The sequence below is a fragment of the Phascolarctos cinereus genome, unplaced genomic scaffold, assembly GCF_003287225.1.
Source record: "Phascolarctos cinereus isolate Bilbo 61053 unplaced genomic scaffold, phaCin_HiC Scaffold_1;HRSCAF=81, whole genome shotgun sequence".
Classification (NCBI taxonomy): Eukaryota; Metazoa; Chordata; class Mammalia; order Diprotodontia; family Phascolarctidae; genus Phascolarctos; species Phascolarctos cinereus.
The window spans coordinates 277373477-277399649 of NW_027555514.1; the positions used below are offsets into that span (position 1 = coordinate 277373477).

General features: G+C 40.7%; 1 protein-coding gene and 1 long non-coding RNA gene across 5 annotated transcripts in view; one reads left to right on the forward strand and one right to left on the reverse strand.

Moving 5' to 3' along the window:
* LOC110205709 (uncharacterized) overlaps nucleotides 1-25273 on the forward strand; it is a 49848-nt gene extending 24575 nt beyond the window's left edge. The window contains exons 2-4 of the long non-coding RNA XR_002323664.2: nucleotides 10391-10476; nucleotides 15450-15529; nucleotides 24766-25273. This is a non-coding gene — a long non-coding RNA (uncharacterized LOC110205709). The remainder of the gene's footprint in view (nucleotides 1-10390; nucleotides 10477-15449; nucleotides 15530-24765) is intronic.
* Nucleotides 1-26173, reverse strand: part of LARGE1 (LARGE xylosyl- and glucuronyltransferase 1) — a 602000-nt gene that overhangs the window by 175635 nt on the left and 400192 nt on the right. The gene's annotated exons all lie outside the window — the stretch shown is intronic.

Consider the following 26173-nt stretch of genomic DNA (forward strand, 5'->3'; position numbering starts at 1 on the left):
TTAATCAATAAACATGCATCTCTTCAGTGAGTAATGTGTGCTAGGCACACAATCATCCTTATAATTCGAAAGTGTGAGATTTCCTGGGCTGCTGCTGAAGACACTGAACATCATTTGAGGACAGGGATTAAGGAGTGATAAGTAGACTGGCGGATGCCAAGAGTCAAGGTGTATGCTGCCATATTAAATTTGTACCTCTTGAGGAATGTCTAATTAAATGAAATAAAAAAAGTGAGCCCAAGTCAAGCCCTGGATGATATCACAAAGCCCGGGACTCTCTCTTGCCATCACCTCAAGAGAATTCCTCACAAGCAACATGCTTTCATCTTCAATTACTCACCTTGTATCAGCTAATACTGAGAATGTAAGCAGTAGGCCTTTACGATGCAGTAAAACAAGTTTTATGAGTTTTTCTATCTGTCTCATGTCTTGATGTATTTTTTAATCAAAAAGGATAAGAGCAAAGAGTCGAGTGAGTATAAATCTCTGCATACATTTTTTTCTTTCTGGTCCTTTGCTTGGGAGAGATGGAAGGTACTGTATGAAGTTGAATAGTGAAACTTTCTTACAGCATCTTTGAATACAAGACTTTTCAGCTGGAAAGGATCTTCATTCATTCCTTCACACCATAAAACATCATACTTCTACTAATGTCTACTCAATGAGGTTTCTAGGCAGAGACTGGGTAACCACTTGTCGGGTATGCATTCAAAAGGGATCGATGCGTAGGTGAAGATTGGGCTATTTATTAAATATCTCCTATGGATCTAGCATAGCTCATGTCATGTAACAAACATTCAGTAAATGTTTTGTGATTGCTAGGAGCTGTGGATACAAAGGCAAAAAGGAAATGACACCTGTCTTTAAGAAGCTTATGCTCTAATGAGAGAGGGCAAACACCTTGAGTATAGGTAGAAGAATACAAATATGTCCAAAGTAAATGCAAATTACTTCAATGGGGAGTAGAGCACTAGCATCTGGCAGTGGAAGGACTGCAAGGCATTTTAGAAGGAGAAGTGAGGAGGGAGAGCATTTCAGGCACGGGGCACAGCCTGGGCAAAGGCATCAACATGGGGGATGAAGTGCCTTATGTGAGGAACAGAGAAAGGATAGTTTATCTGGAACAGGAGTGTTATACAATAAGGCTCAAGGACTCCTGATGTTCTTTGCAGCTCAGTGCTTCAGTAATTCTACGATGCTATGCACATTCTGCTGTGCTGTGTCCTATGTCCTGTCCTCCAGCCTTTCTGACTCAATGCCCAGCTCTCTATCTACTACCCTCTGCAGCCTCTTGCCTGACATATAGAAGGTACTTCATAAATGTTTGCTGATTGATTCTTTTCTTCCTGAAATTATTAAGAACCTGCCTTTTGTGGAAATCTACTCCCTCCCATCACATTCTACCTTGTTTCATACCCTGCTTAGGTGTACATGTCATCAAACGATGATGATGATGATGATAGCTAGACTCTATAGAGCACTTTAAAGTTTGCAAAGCATCATAATTTGTTATGTCATTTGACTCTCTTAGCTGTGTGACCCTGGGCCAGTCACTTAATCTGTTTGCCTCAGTTACTTCAACTGTAAAATGAGGTTTTATAATAGCATCTTTCAGTGTTGTTATGAGGTTCAAATAAGATCATATTTGTAAAGAGCTTGTAGTAAAATGCCTGGCATATAGTAGGTGTTATATAAATCCATATTCCTTTCCCCTGAACAACCCTATGAGATAGGTTCTCTTATCTTACAGATAAGGAAACTGAGGCTGATAAACATTAAGTGACTTGCCCAGGGTCACACAGATTTCAAACTCAGTTCTTCCTGACTTGAAGTCCAGTACTTGAGGGCATAGCCGTGTATCCTTTACCACACTTGAATCTGCAGTGCATACACAGTATAGGGCCTGGCACATATTAGGAACTTAATAAGGATGGAATGAATTGCACTGGATTATATTGGGCTCATGGATGGGGTTGTGGCCTCTCTGGAGGCTCCCTTCTGTACTCAGGCATTCGATCCTGGCACAGGAAGGTGAGAAAATCAGGACAATGTTCATAATTTGGGCAGCACCACGAAGACAGAGAGTCAAAAGAGTAACAGGAGAAGAGGAAGTCAGAGTCTTAAAAATGATTCTTTCTGGTACTCCTGATTACTAACGGAAAACTCAAATGCACAGCAGCCAAGGGTTTGCTAAAAGCTACCTTTAAATTGCAGAGTTGTGTGCTAAATCCTTACAAGGATAAAATGGCTCAACAGGTCTTAGAACACAGAGGAGGAGAGTTCTAATCCTAGTTTCTCATTACCTTGCTCAGAAATCCTGTACAATTTATATCCTTGCTTTTTTGCCTCAGTTTCTTTGCCTGTATTGAAGGCAGGCAGAGGTATAGGGGAAAATGCTATTCTATTAATAGCAGGGGTATCAATAAGAGGATTAAGAAAAAATCTCTACAAGCATTAAATATGAGAAAAGTTTAATAACAAGGGTCTGGACCCCACCAGTGCCAGGGATAAATGACAGCAGATAGAACACAGGGCCAAGGCCAGGCTCAAAATAGTCCATAGCCAATGGCAGAGATTCTTCACTTTTTAAATACCACTGAACCCTCTAGCTGTCTGGTGAAATCCATGGACTCCTCAGAATGATGTTTTTAAATAATTGAAGGAAATGCTAAATTTTAGTTAGAGGTTAATGAAAATAATATTTCCCCATGAGTTTATGGATCCCTTGAAATCTATATATGAATCCCTTTGAGGTAAGAGAGTCCATGAGTGCTGGGTTATGAATTCCTGGGCTATAGGAAGTTACATACGTGACTTGCCTATCACTGTGAATACCTAAAACCCCCTCAGACATATGGGTTTGAGACCCTACTATCTACCTTCTGAAACCATCTTTACCTGGCTGGCCAAAGAGTTTCCATTTTGGGGTGATTTCCATACCCACCTCAGCCATCTCCTAGTAACATCTCTCAAGCTCTCCATACTCTCCCAAGTTGACTCAGGCCTAATGGCTCTCTTCATCCTAGCAACACCCTTTTGGCCAGGGCTTCTTAAACTTTTTCAACCTCTTCAGCACTTCCTAACTGTGAACCAAGACTCCATATGGCATCCATCAGGGCATCATGTACCACTGGTGGACCTACTTTGTCTCACAGTGAGCTGGCCATGGTTCTGACTGCACACCCCAGGGAATTTCAGAATAGTCATTGGAAAGCTACCTGTAGAATTTTGAGTGTCTTTAAAATCAGTTTTCATTTTTCAGATTTTTCTAATTGTTCTGAAAAATGAATGAATCTATAGACTATAAACTCCTTGAAGGTGGGAAGTTTGCTTAATTTTTGTCTTTTCCAAAGACCAAGGTCAGGGAATTGTCTGTTTTGGGGGCTAAATTGAATTTAATTGAACTAGAATCATTCAGTTATAGGACTTAGAGTTCAAAGGGAATTTAAATCTAGAGCTTAACAGGACCTCAGAGGTCATATAGTCTAATCCCTTAATTTTATAGATGAGGAAACTGAGGCTCTGAGAAATAAAGTGACTTGTCAGGAGTAGCTAGGTGGTGCAGTGGATAGAGCACTGGCTGGAGTCAGGAGGACCTGAGTTCAAATCCGATCTCAGACCAAACACTTGACACTTTCTAGCTGTGTAACCCTGGGCAAGTCACTTAACCCCAACTGTCTACAATTTTTAAAAAAAGAAGAAAAAAGAAAAAAAAAGAAATAAAGTGGCTTGTCTAAAGTCACACATGCAGCAGGCACATAATTCAAACCTAGGTTCTATGATACTAGAGTCTGTGTCTCTGCATTATTGTATTTTTGGCTGGGCTTTGAAGCTCATGAGGAGAGACAACAGAGACTGAGTTTCCTTGATTTCATTGCCCACCTGTATCAGAGGTTGGCATTGAAGAACACAAAAATGCCAGCTCCATGACAGGTGGGCAAGTACATACTCATGCACAGGTGGACCTAAGCAGACTCTCTGACTGCTCATAAAGTATGAACTAATTCCTCTCTTCTCTTCCCGCCTCTCTCTTCCTTTCCTTCCCTCTATCTCCCGCCCTTTCTCTCTCAGCTCTTCCAAGTCCTTGCCTAGTTGTTACAGTAACAGGATAGTGACAGTAATCACTGAGTGGAGAAAGTAAAGTTAAACAAGGCCTTTGAGCCGCACCTCAGCAGGCTGTCAGGTCACTCTCCTTGGCTTTCCTCAAAAAAGAGGCAGTCTCTGGCTAAAGTAAGAGACTCTAACATGGGCACTCATGCTGATGTGGTTACACAATCAGAGGGTATAAGCCTCTGTGATAGATGGGCAGGACCAGCGTTATCAATGATGTGGCTGCTTCCCACTTTATTAAACGCTTTTACAACTTTACTCAGTGTGCTGGGTAAATGTGACCTAGTATAATTTATTTTTGAGGAAGTGTAACATAGTGGTTAAAGGCCACAGAGTCAAGAAGGCCTGCCTTTGACACACTGGTGATATAACTATAGGCAAGTCATTTTAAGTTTTCACTGGCCAGGGATTTCATCTAAGTCTCTAAGGCACAGGACAGGTACTGATCAGTTTCCTCATTAAGCTGCTCAACAATGAAATAGCTCCTGATGAAATCGTTGTTGTTGCTGTCGATGTGACACTCGATTTCCCCTACTTCTGCACTACCTGTTCCCTTTGCCAGGAATACTGCCCCTCTCCACCTCCTCTTAGCTTCTTTGGCTTTCCTCCATGATTCAGTGTGAGCTCCAACTTGGGCAGGAGGCCTTTCCTTCCCCTCCAGCTGCTAGTACTTTCACTCGGAGATGTGTCTTCCATCAACAGAGTGCATAACTGGTGTGCACATATCCAATCAGTTATGTATTGATTCCCCCATGAGAATGGGAGCTCATTGAGAGCCAGGGCTATTTTTCTTTGCATCTTTAGTGCTTACCACAGTACCTGGTATACAGTAAGTGCTTAATAAATGCTTGTTGACTGACTGACTGGTGGTGATGTTGTTGCAGTTCGTCTCAAAGTCCTTTGGCATTCAAGGCTCTTCACAATCTGTAGCTGCTTTAACTTGCTAGCCTTATCCAGTACTGCTGTCAAGACAGAAATCGTTTACCAATCAATTTCACATCTGTTATTTCCCAGGTTTTCTCTTATGGTCAAGAGACTTACATTGAATTCCTGGCTTGACCACTTGCTAGCTGTGAGGCCTTCAGTAAGTTACTTTACCTCTTTAGTCAAAATGAATTCTTAGAATGTAGATTTTTTTTAAAAGAGGAAAAACTTAACAGAAAGTCCAGCAAAACTAATCAATATATTGAAGACATCTCATGTATGCAGTGGGTAAGACCCATACCCCTTCATGTGTGTGAAGAAGTATAAGGGAGGTATTTTCTCCTTTCTCTTCTTTGGGGCCCAGCTCAGTCCTTGTAACTTTTCATTCTTCTGTTCCAATTGCATGATTGGTGTTGTTTCCATTTCTGAGGTTGGAGTCACTGCATGTCACCTTTCTGGCTTTTCTTACTTCACTTTGCAGTAGTTAATGTAGATTTTCCCAGACTTGTCTGTATTCATTGCATTCATCTTTTCTTACAGCATAGTATATCCCATTACATTCATGTCCCATAACTTGTTGGGCCACTCCCCAGTCAATGAGCATTTATTTGCATGTCTTATTATCCCTTGTATTAAATTATATATTCCTTGGAGGTAGGGAGTATGTATTTTTTTTTCATCTTGGTATACCCACAAACAAGCATAGTGACTTGCACATAGTAGGAATTAAATAAATGTTTATTGAATCAAGTTGAATTTCCATTACCCTGTGGGTCACCCCTATGGTATTCTGTGATCCACATCCCTATAATATCCTTGGGAGAACATTGGCATTAAAAAAAGATGGGTTTTTTAGCAAGGAGCAGTCTGGGACCATCAAAAGCATTGAGCAATTTCCCAAATGCAATTTCCCCAAATGGGATTTAAGAGAGTGTAAAAAGATAAAAATAAAATAAGATAAAGGGAAAGGAAGAACCAATGAAAATAAATGAAACTGCAGTAAGAGTGAGGAAAGGGACTAAAATGTGATTTAAAGTACTGTGGCCACATGGAGGATAATCTGCTCACATAATTCATCCAAATCTTGTTCAGTCATTCTTGGGCAGTTGTCATACTCCAGCAAGCCAATGGGTAACCAGAAGGCAAAGTCAACTGGATAATCACTCCAGTGTGAATCAAGACCTATTTGTTTCCTTCTTGCTTCTTCTTTCTCCATCATAGCTGATGATAATGGAAAACCTGCATGTGTGTTTCTTCTCTTCCCAAGCTCGACCAGTTAAGTTTTGTCTGAGGGCTAGGGAGTAGCTCTAGGAAGTTAGAAATGAAATACTTGCAGTCAGATCACAACTCATTTCCAAAATTATATCCAGGTTTCTGGTGAATCCATTTGACCAGAGGATGCTCTAATATTATTTTCAATATGATCAAGAGGAAGAATAATAAGGGAGTATTCAAGTATGTTCTAAAAATAATCTTTCCTGTGATGGGGGTTCATGCTTGTTCTCCAGTAAAGCTATATCATATGCACATTATGCCCAACTAAGAGAATATCAAGGTCAGGGCTGATATGTAGGCACTGGATTACAACAGTTTCTTTTAAGACAAATGTTATTATAGTTAACTCTTCTAAATAGCAGAACTTTCCTCCAATCAGCTCAGTTACCAGTAGAAGATGCATCAGCCTGTCTTCCTCTAGTCATCATACTATATTCTTTTCAAGCAGCAAGGGGTAGCCTAATTTCTATTTGTTTGGCTACTCGTACTTTTTCTGTTTCTATCTCCACCATCTGCTTCTCTCTCTGTGTACCTCTTCTGTCTTGTTTTCTTAGCTTCTGTGCCTCTTTTGCTTTAAAGAAAAGCTTCCTCATGTGTAATGATTTACTTTTATATTATGGTTAGAGAGCAAAATTCACACTTCTATCAGACCCACTAGAGAAAAGCAATATATAATTGTCCCACAGTTAGCAAAAAAATGTCATGATTATAAAGATTCCATATGATTAGAGGATCAATTATTCAGAGTTGAAAAAGTCCTTAGAGACACACCATCAATTGCAATGTTCTAATTTTATAGGTAAGGAAACCAAAGTACAGAGAGGTTGACTGGCTTGGGCAGAGTCCTAAAGCCAGTGAGGATGTGAGGAAGGCTTTAAACTTAGGGCTTTCTGGCTTTAATTCCAATACTCTAATCACTCTGACATTTATGTCTCCCTACCGCTATAATCTATCACCCTCAAAGTCCTCATAACAGTCATTTGGTTTCCTTTGACAGGCTGCTTTCCTTCAGGTCCTCACAGAGGCTTTTGTTTCCCCAAACACTATTCTAACGCTGCTTTTTTTTACAACATTTCTCCATATATGTCTTTGTTTTATCCCTTTCAATAAATAAAAATGTCCAAATAAGAAAGCACCACTTTATACTTAGATTATCAATCAGTCTAATCCAGAACGCATTTATTTAGCGGTGACTTATGCAGGGCAATGTGGCTTTGTGAAGCCACAATGAAAAAAGAATTTAAGTTGTCTTAAGAATCTACATTTGCTTTGTTGCATACAAATACACACATAATTCCAGTGCAGAATAACAAGTAGGGGCTTGAGGAAACAAGCTCATGTAGAGGTAAAACTGATGAAATTGGAAACTGATAGGAAAGAGTGATATCAGTTCAACACTTATTATGGATTTAAGAAGAGGTTTGGAGGCTTTGGTGTGGACTACTTTGGCAACCAAAACCATCACTGACAACACTTTTATGTAGTCTGGCTTCAAATACAGGCTCTGGTACATACTACTGGGAGTGTAGTCCTGGGCTAGAGGTACTTGCCTCTCTCCCTCTTTATGCCTTTACCCCTCAATTTAAAATGAGGGCTTTGTCTTAGGTAATCTCTGAGATCCATTGCTGAGAACTAATTCTGTGATCCTAATAATGAATTCTGAACTCTGAACAAGAAATTTACAAAATTGTTCTTTACAAACTAACTATAAGGGGCTTCCTGGGTGTAGGATTTGTAAAAGTTCACAAATACAAAAAAAAAAAGCAGAAAAGCCTTCACTATCCCCCACTGCCTCCCAATATCCTAAACTAATAAAAGAAAAATCCCTCAATTAATTTCAAGCTTCACTTTACATGCAAAGGGGTATTCTAAACCCCTTAATTCCTGGGAATTCCCCCTTTCCCACACTCAAAAATAGCACCTGAGAGCAAGATCTAACATTCTGGATTCCACATAACATCATCTGCCTCCAAAATGATTTTATGTAATGTAGGATTTTTTTTAAAAAAAGATGAAAGTCAATCAGTATAAATAGCAAGTCTCTCTGACTACTGTTCTCTGCTGGAGCATCACCCTCCCATGGAAGTGACCCTGGGTACTTACAAGTTATGACTGGCATGGAAAGCTCTATCGAAGTCTGGTGATGGAATGCAAGGCTGGCATCTAAAGAGCAAACTCAGTAAGTGATGAGATTGCTCACCACACTGGCTAAAAAGCAATGGGTGTTCAACCATGGCAACTCATCAAGACCGTGCGCTAAGCCATACAAGGATTGTAATTTGCACCATCAGCGGAATCACCGACCCTAATGAAAACCCAGTTCCTGGAAATATTGGAGTGTCAAAGAAAATGCAAAATTCTTCACTCAGGTTCAAAAAGTCAATAACACAAAGACAGACTGGGGAGACGTAACTTAATATAAGGTAACATGGGGAAAAAAGACCTGGAGATTAGAGAACTGCAATCTCAGGTGAGATAATAGGATGATGTGGCAGCCAAAGTCCTGTGGCCTCAGGTAATCCATTATTAATAGATGTGGAATGTTCAGAAGAAGGGGCATAAATAGCCTGTTTGTACTGTATCTTAATCAAGTCATGTTTAAAGTACTGCATTTCATTTTGCTAGTTGCAATTTAGAAAGGATAAGCTGGAGAGCATCCAGAGGAAGGTGATCAGATCTTTGTTTTAGTAATATTCAGAACCTCCCCGCCCCAAGTCACAAATGGGACAGATGAAAGACATGTGGGTATTTCCTAGTGTCTCCTCACTCTCTTCGACTAATGCCTTCCCCTTTCAGATAATCTTTATACACATACACACATATACACACAAATCTATACATTCTGTACACACACACAGACACACAAATTTTCCCTGAACATTCTATACCCTATGTGTGTGTGCGTGTGTGTTACACACACACACACACACACACACACACACACACACACACCTAGGTATTTACATATTGTCTCTCCTATTAAAATGTATACTCCTTGAGAGCAGGGACTATTTTTTTATTCTTCCTTCGCACCCAAAGCACCAGCACATTCAAAGACCTTAATAAATATTTGTTGACTAACTTGCAGTTTAACTTGAAGAAAAGAAAACCGAGAGAAGGGACACAATCACTGTTCTCAGTGTCTGAAAGGTTGTCAGGTAGAAGATGGCTCTCTCTGTGTTCTAGAATAATAATGTGTGTACCTATAAATACAAATGTGTGTACATATGTGTGTATATATGTGTGTATACATACACATAATACATATACATATATGTGTGCATGTAGTTTTAAGAATTGGAAAACACTAATGAATGGTTGGAAATTATAGGGAGTTAGATTCCAGTTCAGCAAACAAGAAGCATCTAATAATTAAAGCCATTAAAATTGAGTAGAATAAGGTCCCCCTTTATGCAGAGTAAGCTGCCCATTGCTGGCAGTGTTTGAGAAGGGACTGGATGGCCACCTGTTATGTCCAGCATCTTGGGAAAGATTCCACCACTAGCACAATGGCCCACTAGGAGCCCGAGGTTTCAGATAAACAATTACTACAGTAAAAATGATTGTTATTTTGAAGTAAAAGCAGGTCTAAGGCAGGTAAAAGCACCTACAAGGAAGTTCTGTGATATCTTGCTCAATCTGCAGAGTGGTCCTTATCTATTTTTTGCCAAATGGGCTCCCAGTCATGTTTCAGATCAATCCTGTTGGTAAGAAGTCAATTCAAACTTTTGTGTATCTATTACATTTTATCTTGTCTCACAACAGTTCTGAGGGGAGGGAAGAATCAACTTGAGTTAATAGGAGGATGGGGGTTCTGTATGACAACATCTTCATCCACACCAAATAGGACAGAGGAAATCCACCTTTGGGCCCAGGTACAGATTGAAGGGTTTTGGAACTGAGGATCTCTATGGTCCCAAATAGGAATTCTAGTACTTGGAAGAAAATTTGGTTCAGTGAGATGGGATGAGGAACCCAAAGACACTTCCTCACTGGAGGGAGGAGGGAGTAGGATTGGAAAAATGTTAAACTTATGGAGGCAACTTTAAGAACCTACTACTCAATGATCCTGTTTCCCCAGACCCCGAATTTATGAACAAGCTGGCTCTGTCCTGTAAATTTTACACATGAAATTTGGCCTCCCTGGATCATGCCATCTAATGCAGAGTGAGTCTGACACTTATTTCTTAGATGTAAGCTATAGAGTGTGGATAATTAGAGGCACAAACCCCCTCCAGATTTCTTGTTCTTTTGTTTCCCAGGTCTTCTGAGTTTGTCTCCTGGTCTGGTAACCTCTCTTCTGTCTGAAGACATGTCTTTATCTTTTCCTTCTCTTCATTAAAGGCCATGCATGAGGAGGCTGTAATTTGTCAGAAGTAAAATGGTAGGGTTGGCCAGCAATGCCACAGTTGACTAGCACCCAGAGAACTGTGACTTCCCCATCTGAATGGAGCTGAGGGTTTTAGGAGGATGCACACCATGGGAATGCTAGAAGATAGCAGCAGCTGACAAATTGCTATGGAGAGGGAGGGAAAGAAAGGAGGTGGGGAGATGGAAAAGAAAAGAAAAAATTCTATAGACATAATGAATTTTTAGGAGCTAGGTCTCCAAGTCATGCAGTTATTCAATGAAAGAACAATCTAGCAGGGATTCCCATGCTGATATCTTTAAATTCAAATGTTCTAATAGTGAAACAAAGATAACTGTACCACTCAAATATCTGCACTAATGGAAGGAATGAGTGGTGTCGATAAGCCATATTTTTCTAGAAAGGGTACTGTAGCATCTTAGAGATTTTTGATTCACTTAATAGAGGATAGACTCTGGATTTTGAGAACTGATGATACCTTAAATAAAGAAAAATAACTCACTTTCTGAGGTTAGTATCTGAAGCTTAATACATCCCAAAATGGATGTATCATCTTTCTCCTTCCAGCTGTCCTTCTAGGAAATGTCCCATTCTTTGCATGGCTCTGCCACCCTTTGATCCACCCAGGTTTGCAACTCCTCCCTCTCTTTCACGCTCCGTTTCCAAATGGCCACCATGACTTGTCAATTGCACTTCGATCATAACTTCCACATCATTCACCCAACTGCAAGACCACCCCAGGCCCTCAGCAGGCATCTCCCAGACTATTGCACTGGCCTTCTCACTGACTTTCAGGATTCCAGTCTCTCCTCTTGCCAATCTATCCTCCACTGGGTTGCCAAAGTGATTTTCCTAAAGTACAGCCTTGATTATGTTGTTCCCTTATTCATGAGCTTTCAATGGCTGCCTATTACTTCTAGGACAAAATGCTAACTTAATTGGTCACTTAACACCATTCACAATTTAGCCCCAGCCTAATTTCCTAGATGTTTTAAAATTAATTCCATTTTTACAGTTTGTCATCCAGGCAAACTGTCCTCCTTACTACTCCCCCAACTCAGCATTTCCATTTCCTCTTCCTTGGGACAGGATGCCCCATATGCCTAAAATGTACTCTCTCCTGTATCCTACCCTTAGAATTTTTCATTTCCTCCAAGGTTCATATCAGATGCCATTTACTTCTCAGATTTTCCTAATCTACCTGGAAATAGGCATCATGGGGATCTTTAGAAGAACAATGAGAGAGATTTAGGGCTCCAAAATCTAGCTAGAATATAAAGAAGTACACAATCTGGGCCCAAACCACCTTTGTAGCCTTATTATACATGGATCTCTTTTATTCATGCAATAGTCCAACCAGATTGACTTTCTTGCTATTCCACATACATAATGCTCCATTTCCTATCTCTGTGCTTTTTCATGATCTGTGCTCCATGCCTGGAATGTACTTCTTCCTCACCTCAACCTCTTAGAATTTCTAGCCTCCCTCAAATTTCAGTTCAAATGGCACCTCCTAATTTTCCCAATTCCACTCCCCCGACTACCTCATACCTATTTTGAATATAATTAGATGTATACATTTTATCTGCTCTAATAGAATGTAAGCTCCTTAGGGCAGGGACTCTATTTTTGTCTTTCTATCTTCAGCACCTAGCCCCTAATATTTCATAAATGCTTGCTGACTACTAGATAGGATCTAATTTAGGAGTTAAAAGTTGGAGGGCAGAAAGCCCTACACATAACAGTTACTTAGCGAATGCATCTTTCATGGAAGGACCCAGGGTTCAGAGCCTAGCTGCCCTCAGAATGGCCAGAGAATCTGAAAATAGTGCCTGGAGGAAAGATTAACAAGATGGCCACTATAAAAAAAAGTAAGGGCAACGTACATTTCTATAGTGCTTGACAGCTAGTACTCTCATTAATATTGACTTTCTCATGTAGTCCTTATGACATCCTTGTGAAGTTGGAAAGGCAGGTAATTATCCACATTTTAAGATGAAGAAACTGCCCAGAGTGTTCAATGATCTCCAACTGTTTCCTGGTATGAAAGCTCATCTCATAAACCTGCCTATTCTCCCAGGGAAGCTCCGTGGCTGAATCATGGAACACTGTGATCTTCCTAGGCTCATAGATATGGAGCCCCAAGGGACCCCAAAAGTCATCTAGTTCAACTTTTTCATTTTACAGATGAGGAAACTGAGGCCCAGGGGGGTTAAATGACTTGCCTAGGATCATATAACTAGTAAGTGTCTTGGGCAGCTTCCTTCCTTCCTTCCTTCCTTCCTTCCTTCCTTCCTTCCTTCCTTCCTTCCTTCCTTCCTTCCTTCCTTCCTTCCTTCCCTCCCTCTGTCCACATGTGGAATCAGACTCTTACATGTGGGTGCTTTGCCCAAAGCAATATAAATTTTAATTGCTTAAACCCCACAAAATATCTTGTGATTTGGGGGCTAGATTTTTTTTCTCTTCCCTACTTATTTATTCTATTTGCTTTTTAAAAACTGGGACAATTAACTCTTCTGTTCCATGTAGTTTCATTTATGATTTCTGGAAATAGAGCTCTGCAAAACTAGGCATGGATAAATCCCATTGGGATTCAAATGGAGCTGCTTGACCATGCATTAAACCCAAATCACTGGCTCTCACTGATTGGCCAATAATAGGTCCCAGCCCCAGCCTCACTTGGTCACTGTTCCGATTTTGATGGCTCACGATGAGTGTAAATAGCAATTGCTTCTGTTCTGGCCAGAAACAATGAGGATCTTCCCCTCCCAGATTGATTTTTTTTTCCAGTAGGCAAACTAGATCATTTTTGTGTTATTTCTTACCTAGCCTTAAATCACTGAATGGGTATTGCCTTAGACAAACTGAGACCTGGGAAAGACCTTAGCTTAAAAAGGCCAAGGTTTCCTACTGCAGCTGGGGTCATCTCCAGTTGTCCTGACTTATGTCTTGCCATAGGACTCAGATGACTCTGCAGGAGAGAGTGAGACTAACTACTTTGCAAAATGCTGCTGCACTTAAATCCAATTCATTTACAATTCAAGACATCACCCACCTGATGCCATTGGTCCCTTTCTAGAATGAAGGATGAAGAACAACAGTCTGAGGCAGGATCTGAACTCAGATCTTCCACTGATTAGATAACTGTTCAGCACTGATTTCCTCACTGTGGTTTTGTCTCTGTTCTGAACTTTTATTTTGTTACGCAAAGAAGCTCAGCCTTTATTCACCATGTCTCAAGTAAGAAAATGAGGTTGGGAAATCCTGGATTGGCAAAGGCAGAGATGAGAGATGGATATGAGGGGTGACTACTAGAACGGGAGGAACCTACTGCTGCTAGTACAGATGGAGGGGTGCAGAAAACAGTTGAGAGTGGGAGGCAGGGTTTTTAGCTCAGGACTGACAAAACAATTTAACCTGTGAACTGTAGGAGGGAGAGAACAGAAGGTCAGATTTCCACAAAGAAGGACTAGAATTTCTCAGTGATTAGGAAAGTATCAGGGCCCAGAATGACAATCCAGTACTGATAATCAGGCCAGGGTTAAAAACCAGTTAAAGAATAAAGACGACTGAGAGGCCAAGCTAAGCTCACACCAAGATTTCTTTGAAGCATCGGGATCCAGTGTAAAATGATTGGGAGGTGGTCACTAGAGTAGAGGCAGAGGCAAGTATTGGGTCAGGAGAAAAGACAGTCGAGAAGCATTTATTAAGCACCTACTATGTACTAGGCATTGTGCTAAGCAGTGGGCACACAAAGACAAAAGACAGTTTCTGCCCTTAGAGAACTCACTGTTGAATGAGGAAACATACATGGCTATACTCTTCAAATATTTATGGACCTGTTTTAGAGAAATCAGATTACATTTATTCTGCTTGGCCCCAGGGACAGAACCAGGAAGAATTGTTGCAGAGAAGAGCTTTAGATTTGACACAAGGAAATATTACCTGAGAATTAAAGTCGTCCCAAAGTATAATGAGTTGCCTTAGGAGGCCCTGAGTTCCTTATGACTGGAGGTCTTTAAGCAAAGGCCGGATGACTATGCGTTGGCAATGCTGACAGTGGTGATTCTTGTCCAGAAATGGGTTGGGCTAGGTGGCCTAGTAGAATGTAAACTCTCTCAGGAGACAGAGGGTACCTTTCCATCCCCTCCCTTTCAATTCTTCTTTCTCCCTTTTCACCATGTCTCCTCTATTCCTTTCTTTCTTCTCCTACTCTCTCCTTTCCCCAATCCTCCCTTCCTCTCTCCTCTTGTTGCCTCTCCTGTCTTCTCCTTCTTGTTTCTCCTACTCTTTCCTCCTCTCTCTCTCTCCTCTCTTCTATCTCTGTCTTTTACTCCTCCTCTTCCCTCCTCCCAAAGAACCCGCTACTGCATGCAGCACAAAAAGACACTTACTATTTGTTGAGTTGAATAATCTTTGAAGTCCCTTCTAACATCAGAGATTTTGTGATTTGGGAAAATAAGGCATTATTGACTGCACCCAACCTCTCCTCCCAACAATTTGGTTTTTTATAATGACAACTTGCTTATCTGCCCCTACTCTGTATTCAAATACCATTTTAGTCACAACTGGGCTTACCATCTCCATCCTGATTCAGCCATGCTGGGGAGTCTGTTGTTTCAGATAACTATGATCTATAAGTTGATGGTAAAAGTGGGAGAAGCCCAATGGGGGATTTGATATCAGCAAACTCTACAATTTTCTAACAGTAGCACAGCTTGGCTGTAAGACAGGTAAGCCTGTGTCTCTGAAATGTTCTTTTGTTGCACAGGTACAAAGATACAGTGGAATCAGTCAGAAAATAGTGTGTGAGTCCCATCCATACATCAGCTTATGGTCTGCAAACAACAGGTAAATGTATGGCAGCTTTTAAAACTCCTAGACGATGACAATTTTCAATCAGTAATGCTTTCCCTTTATGGGAGCCTGCAGCAAAAGAACAATAAAGAATTGTTGGCCTGCTCTCATTCTCTTCAAATTCAGTGTGTTTGATTCACTTATATCTGCCATGGTAGATGGTGGGAAGTGTCACCAGGATAGACTGGCTCCACTAGTATCATAAAACTGTTCAGGACATGGACTGTTCATCAATGAGCTCGATGAGAAAGACACTAAGTCCTTCTGAAGCAACTTCTTCACTTAAATACTCCCCCTCTCCACTATCTCTATCTATACATCCAATCCCACTCCAGTAGAAAAAGACTCAGTTTGACTGTGTATTCATCATACCATCCTTGTCATCATTTTAATGTAACATTTGAGAGTTATAAAGCATTTTATCTCCAGCATCTCCTTGGATCCTTATAACAAAAAACAGATCTTGACTCCATTTTGCATATTACTGTAGAAGGTGGCTTAGCTTAAGTGTCCTTGTTCAGCTATTTCAGCCATGTCCAACTCTTTATGACCCCATTTGGGGGACATATACTGATTTACTAGAGTGCCATTTTCTTCTGTAGCTCATTTTACATGAAAAAGTGAGGCAAATGGGGTTAAGTGACTTGTCCAGGATCACACAGCTAGTAAGCGTCTTAGGCTGGATTTGGACTCATGAAGATGAGTCTTCCTCATGCCAAGCCCAATGCTCTATCCATTGTACCACCCAGCTGCCCCTAGCTTAAGTACTTAGATTTTAAAACAGCATTTTCCATTAGATTTGAAGTGAGGGAGAAAACATTATGGCTTCATCCCCATTAATATCTATAACTACAAGTTATTATATTCTTCTGTTTATAGGAAGGCACAGACCAGGTGTTGAAGTACCCGTGCATACCCTTGCTCAAGGCACAAAGTGATGTTGTTGGTGCCAGTGCTGTGCCTGGAGGCGGGAAGACCTAAGTTCAAATCAGGTTTCAGTCACTTACTGACTGCGTGACCCTGGGCAAGCCACAAGTTTCCTCAATTGGAAAATGGGGATAACAATAGCCCCCACCTCCCAGGGATGTTGTGAGGATCAAATGAGATAATATTTGTAACATGATTATCACAGTGCCTGACACATAGTGGGTGTTTAATAAATGCTTGTTCCTTTTCCCTCCTTTACTATCCTTCCCCTACCCCCACTGATAATGTTGTTTCTGCAATTGAAGGTTATCTTAATTTAGCAATTCTGGGCCTAACAGACATTCTAACTAATTAATGTATATAAGATACACGTATCCATTAGAGAGGTGTGGGGAGAATCTTTCTAAAGAAAGGGATTTTTCCCCAGCTGGCCAACTTGTTTGAATAAAACTCTGAGCAAATTGTCTGCCAAACAGAGAGTAGGTTTTATTCCAATTAAGAAATTAATTAAAGACATTAAGAAATTAATGCTCCAGAAGGAAAAGTATCTCATCTAGAGCCACACAGCTAGTAAATGACAGATAGGAATCAGACCTACCTCTTTTCTTTTCCTGTGCTTGTCAGTAAGCATTGGGCTACAGATAGCGACACCTTCTGATCTTTTCACTGGGGAACCACTACTATGGAACGTGGCCACAGCACCCCAATTTTATAGTTGTCTTTCTTTCCCTTGTGTATGTCTCCCCTTCTGTTTCTCTCTCTCTCTCTCTCTCTTTATACACACAGACATACAGACAGACAGACAGACAGACACACACACACACACACACACACACACACACACACTCCCAACAGAATGCAAATTCCTGGAGGTCAGGAACTAATTAATTTTTGTCTATAGCACCACAGTCTAGTCTGACACATAGTGGGACATCTCCTTAATGTTTGCATGACTGATTGAGAGATGAAGCTATGTTACAGTTCTGTTTGATTCAAATTCTGAAATAATTCCAATATCTATCTTTTCTGACAAAAAAGGTAGATGAGTTAATATAAAGTTAATCTAATTTGATCATTCAGCTCTCCCTACCCCAAGTTAGATGATGCACTGCTTTTCTATTTCAAGATAAGTGTGCAGTCTTGTGCCTCCCGCTTCTTATCAGGGAAACATAGGGATGGATTTTAGAGATTTGCTTCCAAGCTATGCTTAGGTCTAGGACTTTTTTCCGCCGGTGACTCTCAGCTCTTCCTATGGCTCTTTCCTGTCTTTTCCCATCCCTTATTTCCTATCTTTGGACACTCAGTTGTCCTAGGAGAAGACTAGGCTTTTATACACACCACAAACCAAGCAGAGATTTCTTTTCTTTCTGTTCAGCGGGCTCCCTCCAGGTGTAATCTGTGTGTTGTCACACCTCAGTTATAGTTGTTGGACAGAGTATAATTCTCTAGTGAACAATTATTTAATTACCAAATATCTTATTCCTTCAAGGGCATGATATATCGAGTATTATTAGGTGGTTATCTCCTCTTACTCTCATTTATTCAAAGAACATTTTTAAAAGCATCTTCTCCAAGCCAGACACTGTACTAGGTCTTGGCGATTCCAGGCAAACCAATAAACAAATGACCCCCGCTTCAAGGAAGGCACATTCAAGGACTATGGTCCTGGTGTTCAAGTCAGAGTGTGCTCCCTGAGAGTGTGGAGCTGTCATTTCTCACCGTCGGGATGTTTACTGCTTACCCCTACTTCTGTTGCTAGTGCTGATGTTGCCCATTACTTTGCACTGGCTTCTTCTGGGATCTTTTCTTTGCTTTTCCTCAGTATTGTCTTTTCCAATCTCTAATCCACTTTCCCCTGATGCTCAGTTTTTGCATGAAAAGGCCATCCATTTATAGCTATCACTAGCCAAGCAAAATGTTCTTTTCTTTAAATACTGCAAACCAATCCATTGAGGGATGACAGATGTAATCTTTGGGGCATCCCTTCTTCTTGCCTTTATCTTATGTTGGTTTCTCGGGATCTGTTCCCCCTCTCCCAGCTTCTTGACAAAGAAGTAGGTGTGGTATGGTATGTTGTGCTACTGTATAAAGTGTGTGTGTGTGTGTGTGTGTGTGTGTGTGTGTGTGTGTGTAGTTTCAGCTACTTTCCTGTCTGGAGGCATTCTAGAAGTCTTAAGTTTTGTGAAAGTCAAGTTCCTAGTAGCCGAGATTTTCATGTATATGTCGCAGCTAAGTAACATTTACGAATGCACATATGGAATTAAAAAACTACTTGAGGGCAGGGATCATATTTGTCTCCATTTTTACATGTACAATATGGTGTCCTGAATATAGTAACAATTTACTAAATATTTCTGTCAGGGTCCTTTGGCTACTACTGACCAGGGGTGGGGGGGGTGGTATGCTCTCTTAGACAAAGGAGACAAAGCAAAGTGAAAGCAAGGAAAAGAAGAAAAGTAAATGGGCTCAGAATGTAGCAGTGTAACAGTGGGCATCATCTGGGATAATAGAAAGTTGTAAACAAATTTTGTGTTCAATAATTGGGGAATGGTAAAGACATTATGGTACATGAACGAAATATTACTATGCTATTAAAGAAGAAGAATGGGAAGAGTGTGGAAGAACATGGAAAGGTATGGATTAAATGTAACAGATTGAATAAAGTAGAGCCGAAGAATTATATACACAAGACAAGAAAACCAATGAAGTCACCATGGAGAGAAAATACAACTCTGGTCAAATATAATGTTAAAATTCAGTCAATCCCATACTATCAAAGCTAAAAGACAGAGCCTTATTTTTTTTCTATCAATAATCAATTAATCCCTCATACTTCCATTATTTGGGTATTTCTAGGGAATTTTTCTCATGTCAAAACAAAATATATCATGAAAATAACACACACAATGTAATAGGTAACCTTAAAATATAGAGTTATTACTCCCTATCCCTGTGATGAACTTTGAACCTAGGACCTCAGGGAACTCAGAGCAAAATCCAATACATACAATTTTCTCAGGAACACACACACACAACACATGGGAAAACAAACACATACTGAAAGACATCCAGGTAACCAGACATTCCAGAGCTGAACAACTCCAAACAAAAGTCTCTCCTTCCTCTCTTTTCTCTCCTTCATGTCCACACCCTCAGCTCTCTAACAGTTTTAAGTGCTGTTTTGGAATAGAAGTCCAAAGAGCTGAGTTCTTTCAGTTATTAGATGAGGCTTATAAGACATCTCAGTGTTCCTGAGAGAGTTCTTCTACTCCTTGGGACTACAGGTAGCAGCTGTTACCTTCCTGACCTCACTGCTCATTTATTCTGCCTCCTTAATTGTGATACCAATTTGCTGAATTGCTGAAGGTAGAAACTCAAGGGTCATCTTTCAGAAGCGGCTATACATAGACGAGAGGATCTGGAAAGGGAGAAAGTCAAGGAAAGAGGAGGGATAAAGCAAAATGACATGAGGGACAGGAACAGAAGAGGCAAGAGAGACAAGGGAAAGAAAAGAGGGAGGGTGAGGATGTGGGATGCAACAAGAGAAGAGGCAAAGTGAAAGAAGAGGAAGGGAATGTAAAGGAAAGCCAGGGAGAGGAGGCCTGAATACATGGTAAACTGGAGATTCCATGAATGAAGATAGTTTAAAAAATTAATGTAGATCCATAATTGGGGTATCCGAGTTAGCCAAACCTTAATAACTTAAAAGACAACCCAAGACTTTAATTTCAAGTGAGAGAAAATTCTGAGGATGAAATCTACTGAAAATTTTCATTTAATTAAAAGTTTGGGTTACAATTAGGGACATTTATTATTAATTCCAAATATTTACTAGAACCAATGTACTGGTCACATGCTATGGTCTTAGGGCTGAGTTTAGTGGTCTTTCTTTACAGCTAGTAACATTAATGGTTCATGCTAGGCACACAATAGCTGCTTCATAACTACTCAGTTGGGGAGGGGTACGTGGGTTAACAAGTTAGTTAAATGATTATGTTTGTAGATAGAGTTCAATGCATTGGAAAAGAACTGAGATATGTTCATGAATTGCTGCCATCACAGGGTCAATCACTGAGTGAACCTACTCAAGGGACCCACGACAGGTAAGAACGTTTCAGGGAGTCTTTAAAAATTTGGAAGATAGAAGAGCACTATATACAATACTCAGTGTGTGATAGGCATACCTGGTAAATAACTGACTGACTGACTGACTGACTGACTGAATGATAATATCAGCAATACAAAGCATGTGGATTTGCATTCAGGTGCTCTGGACCCCAAGGACAGTGCTGTGTTCTACTTTCTACTGTGTGACCTGCTGTCTTATGTATGAGACCAGAGCTGGTCAGGTTACCGGGGGTCGGGGGGAGGTGCAGACACTGAAGCCAGCTTCGAGCTGCCTGGGCATTCTGGCTGGGCTCTCTCAGGGTACAGTTCTGATACTTCATCTGGCCCACCTAGGTCTGATAGTAAACATGCCCTTTGAGTAGAAACTGCCTTTCATTTCTGCACTGCCAATGAAAGAGAGGCAGAATTACATAGTGGTTAGAGAAATGGACTTCAATTCAGGAAGACTTGAGTTCAAATCCTGCCTCAGACACTTCCTAATCTTGTGACTCCAAGGAAGTTACTTAACCTCTGTCTGCCTCAGTTTTATCATGTGTAAAAAGAGGACATTGTACTCAATGACCTCTAAGGAAACTTCTGGCTCGAAATCTGATTATATGACTCATAAGCATAATCAATTTCAACAATAAGACTGCATTTAACCTCAGACCACTTTCAGCCCCTTTCTTCTGAGAAGTTTCCTTTTCAGATACTAAGAGAATTCTGATCATGGCTTATTCTGGTATTTTTATTTCCATTATGATCATTTATATTCCAAAGTGACCTGTTATAGTCTCTACCACTATCCAGGTCAGCTGCCCTGCCTTTCCAGCCTGAACCAACATAGCATGGGGCTAAGGAGCTGGAAGTACATTGATATGCTAGTTAGAATTAGGAAATTCTCCTTATGGCTGTGCCAAAAAGGGAGCCTTTGCTCCCTCTCTGATGGCTAGGGAAGATTCAGCTGACACTTCTATCTTGTTAGAAAGCTTAATGGTCCTTAATTAAAATGTCTGTTGAAGGTTCTCCACTTAAGAGGTGCCTCTCAGAAAGGAGGTGCCACCTGCACTTGAGAATGGATCCCTTGTGGGAATTTGATGGTAACTTCCTTCTAGGTCAGAGGCTAAGACTAAGAGGAGTAGTAGTAGTAGTAGTAGTAATAGCAGCAGCAGCAGCAGCAGTAGTAGTAGTAGTAGTCATAGTGGTAGTGGTAGTGATGATGATGATGGTGATGATGATAATGATGATGGTGATGGTGATGATTATAATTATGATAATTTCTTTAGCTACGGCTATTCCTTGTCTTACTGTAGGTAGCAGAGAAGGAATGATAGGAACAGGTGCCAGACTTGTAATTATATTAGTATGGGGCAGTATTGGGTGAAGAAACTCTCTCTATTAATGCAGGTTGGCACCTTCTTTGCAACCTTAGAGAGAGGCCTGAGTCACAGAACTCAAGTAACTTTCCCAGGGCTATAAAGCAAGAATGGATCAAGGGCAGGATGTGAACCCAGGTGTTCGCATCTCTGAGGCTGGCTTTCTGCTGACAAAGTAGTCAGCAGGGAAGAAGTCAGGAATAAAAATGCCACAAACAATGACAGCTGGCACTTTCAGGTTTACAAAGTACTTTACATATATTAGCTATTTAAGCCCCACAGGAAGTAGGTACAAAAGGTATTACTACCCCATTTCACAGAAGAGAAAACTGAGGTTCACTAGAAGGTGAGTTACTTGCCCAAGGTTATACAGCTAATAGGTATCAGAGGCACATTCGAACCTCAGTCTTCTTGACTCAATGTCCAAACCACATCATCAACTTACTATCTACGTAATACTAAGTGAGTCATTTAAACTCTTTGTGCCTCATTTTCCTCATTGGTAAAATTCGGCGGTTGGATTGGATAGGCTCTAGGTTCCCATCAACCTCTAGATCTATGGTCCTATCTGTGTGACCTTGAGAAAGTCTCTTCTACTCTCTGGGCTTTAGTTCCTTCTTTTGTAAAATGAGGAGGTTGGACATGGCCTCTGGACTTCCAGCTCTCGAGATAGAATTCTATTATCTCAGCTATTTGGCCTTGGCTAAGTATTTCTCTTCTCTGCACCTCAGTTTCCTCATCTGTAAAATGAGAGATTTGATCTCTATGGCTTTAGACTGATGAACTTGACACATAATGCTGATAATAGGAGATGATGTTTCCTTGGTGTTTGAGGTTTGCAAAGCACTTTACAGACACTACTGCATTTGATCCTCACAGCAACCCTGAGAAGAAGATGCAAGAGGCCCTTTTATCCCCATTTTACAGATAAGGAGATTGATATCATCTTTGATTTTATATGTTAGATTGAAAGCTCCTTGAGAGCAGGAACTGCTCTCTTTTGTATTTGTATCTGCAGCACCTTGTACCATGCCCGACACAGCCGACAATAATCGCCTGATGGTTGTGTATAGGCTAGCTACAGTTAAAATAACCCCAATAAAAATCTGAGGCAGCAAAACACAGAGAGGGACAGAGTCAGAGTGACCTTGGGTTCATGTCTCTCCTGTGCCTCTTACTATACCGTGGACAAATCATTTCTGAGACTCAGTTTCCTTATTAGTGACATAGGCATCACTCAGTAAATATTTATTTAGCACATATGTATCAGACACCAAGTTTAAAAGGAAAAATAATAAAAGGGGGGCAGCAGTCTCTGACCTTTCAAGGGACCTAAACACCTACAGGAGAGACAACAGGTACATGCATAGCTGTGTATGAATGTATACACGTATGTATAAATACACATGTGCATGCAGTCACACTTATATATGCATACATGTATGCATACGTATACAGACACATACACACACACACACACACACATATATATGTATCATATACACACACATAAGATAGTCTAGGCAGGGATGGTGCTAGCAGTTGGTGGGATCAGGGAAGGCTTCAAGTAGAAGGTAATGTTTGAGCTAAGTCTTTGAAGGAAATCATTATTATAAGGGGGTAGAGAAGGGGGAGGAAGGTAATAAGCATTTATAAAGTACCAGCTATGTGCTTTACAAATATTCACTTACTTCATCCTCACAACAACCCTGAAAGGTAGGTGGTATTATTATCTCCATTTTACAGGTGAAGAAACTGAGGCACACACAGGTTAAGTGACTTGCTCAGGAGCACAGAGCTGGTAAATGTTGTAAGCTGGATTTGATTTCATGTCTTCCTGACTCCAGGCCCATCACTCTAACCACTGGGTCACCTAGCTGCTTTTATTAAAGCTGCACACACACCGACATGTACATGTATATGCCTACATATAAACACACACATATACACACATATGTTTATATATATATATATATATATATTTATATATTTATATTTCTACATTAAGTTATATTGAGAGGCAGTAGGTGTGTTGGGCAGAAAGCCTGCGTGTGCTTTGGGACCAAAAAGCTCCAGTTTCATGCTGTCTCTGATGTTTCCTGGTTGTGACTTCCTGCACATGAAGTGAATCTCTAAGACTAATCTGCAGAGAAGGTGCCCGTCTGTACCATTTGAAGGAGTTTCTTCATTTGGGAGTTCGTATGTTAATGAAATCATACATCTAGCCACCAACCTCCCTATTCCATTAAAAGAGAGAAGAAAAACAGTTGTCTTCACCAAATCCAGGCCACTTCTAGGAGCTCTACACATGTGTTTAGAATAGCCAGCCTAGTGTCTCCCTTCTTTATGCCTGGGACACTCTCCCTACCTTCCTTGCACCCCACTGCTCCTCATCTTTGCCTACTACATTACACCCCTGGCCTAGCTCACGTGATACCCTCTCTGTGAATCCTCAACTAATTTTCCCAACCAAAAGTTCCCAGCATCATCAATTCAGAGCCAGAAGGCTCCTCAGAGGCTGTCTGGCCCAACCCTCTCATTTTACAGGGGAAGAAATCAAGGCCCAGGGAGGTTAATTAATCTCTTCCTCCTCCAAACTCTTGTGGTATTTGCTTTCTACTTGTCTCATGAAGTTATTGTACAATAAGTTATTCTATTTATTTCTGAACATGTTTATCTCCTAATAAACTGTGGGTTCGGGAAGAGTAAGAACTATATCTTATTCATCCTTGTGTTCCCCCTGGCACATCACGCAGCATCTTGTTCTCAGTAAGTGTTCAATAAATGTCTGAATGAATGAATTCCTTTTCCTCTCTTAAGGTATGCAATTGTATCCTGAGGCAGAGTCAATTTCTACTCCAGGAGGTGAGTGCAGCACTGTGACAATTCCACCCAAACACCTTCTCTTAGGACTATGAGACCGCTGCATTTGCACTGGAAGGAATAGGAGGGAGAGACTTTAGAACATCGAATGAAAGGATTAAAGGGGACCTTGGAGATCTTCTGGTTGCCTTCTTCACTTTACAAATAGGAAGCTTTGGCCCTGAGAAGCATAATGACTTTTTTGACAGCACAGAAATCAGAGAATCAGAGATCAAAAGCAAACATTGGTGGCCATTCAGAATGGTTAAGTAACTTACTCAGGGTCCCCCAGCATGTAAGCCCAGATGCCTTGGCCTTAGAGCAGGGTTCTTTGTACTATGCCAGAATATCTTCACACGGGTTACCCAGCCACAGGGTGTGCCACAGATAGGACCCAAACCCAGCTCTTCCTGAATCCAGGGCCAGCCCTCCAATCACTGCATCACATGACCTCTCAATCATATCATCAATTATTATTATATCCTTCATCAAGATCCCTGGTTAGTTCATTCCAAACTCCACAAGTCTGGGCTGTCATTCAGAGATCCCAAGGTGTTGCTTTTAAATTTCATCAATTAGTCAAAATTCACTGCCTCACTGCTGAAGCAATCCATATACCATCTCCTTGTTCACAGGAATTAGAAAGATGTATATAGGTAGGAATTAAGAAATATTAAAAGTGCCATGAAAAGAGGAGTTAGTATGTATGTATACACACATACATACACACACACACACATGTATGTATATATACACAAATAGATTATATATTTAAAGACACCATGGTATAGTGGAAAGGACATGAGCCTGGGTTCTAGTCTCAGATGATGCATTTCCTAGTTATTTCAACTTGGAAAAGTTCCTTCACTTGCTGAGGACTCACTTTCCTTATACATAAAATGGAGGTCATAATGATCTAGCACTGGCTAGAATATCCCTTCCCTCCCTCTATTTTCCCCCTTCTTCTCTTCTCCTTTCCTCTTCTTTCTCTTTAATTGATGTCTTCTGGTTTTATATTACCTTATTTCTGAATATATCCTCTTCCAATCCTATTACTTAGAATGGCATCTCTTGGAAGGGAGGAAGGAAGGAGAGAGGGAGGGAGGAAGGGAAGGAAAGGGAGAGAAAATGGGGGGAGGGAGTGAGAGGGAGAGGGTAAGGGAGAGGGAGGGAGAGAGAGAAGCAGTTTGACAGTACATACCATGTTTGTCATGCATAGCCCCCACCTCTGCAAAGAAGGAAGAGAGGTTTTTCATAATGATCTTCATGTCAGCCTTGGAGTTTCACAACAATCCTTGTGGTCCCTACCCCTCTGTGCTGTGGCTTTTGTCAATCCTAAAGAGGTTTCTGAATGAGATTTCATTGT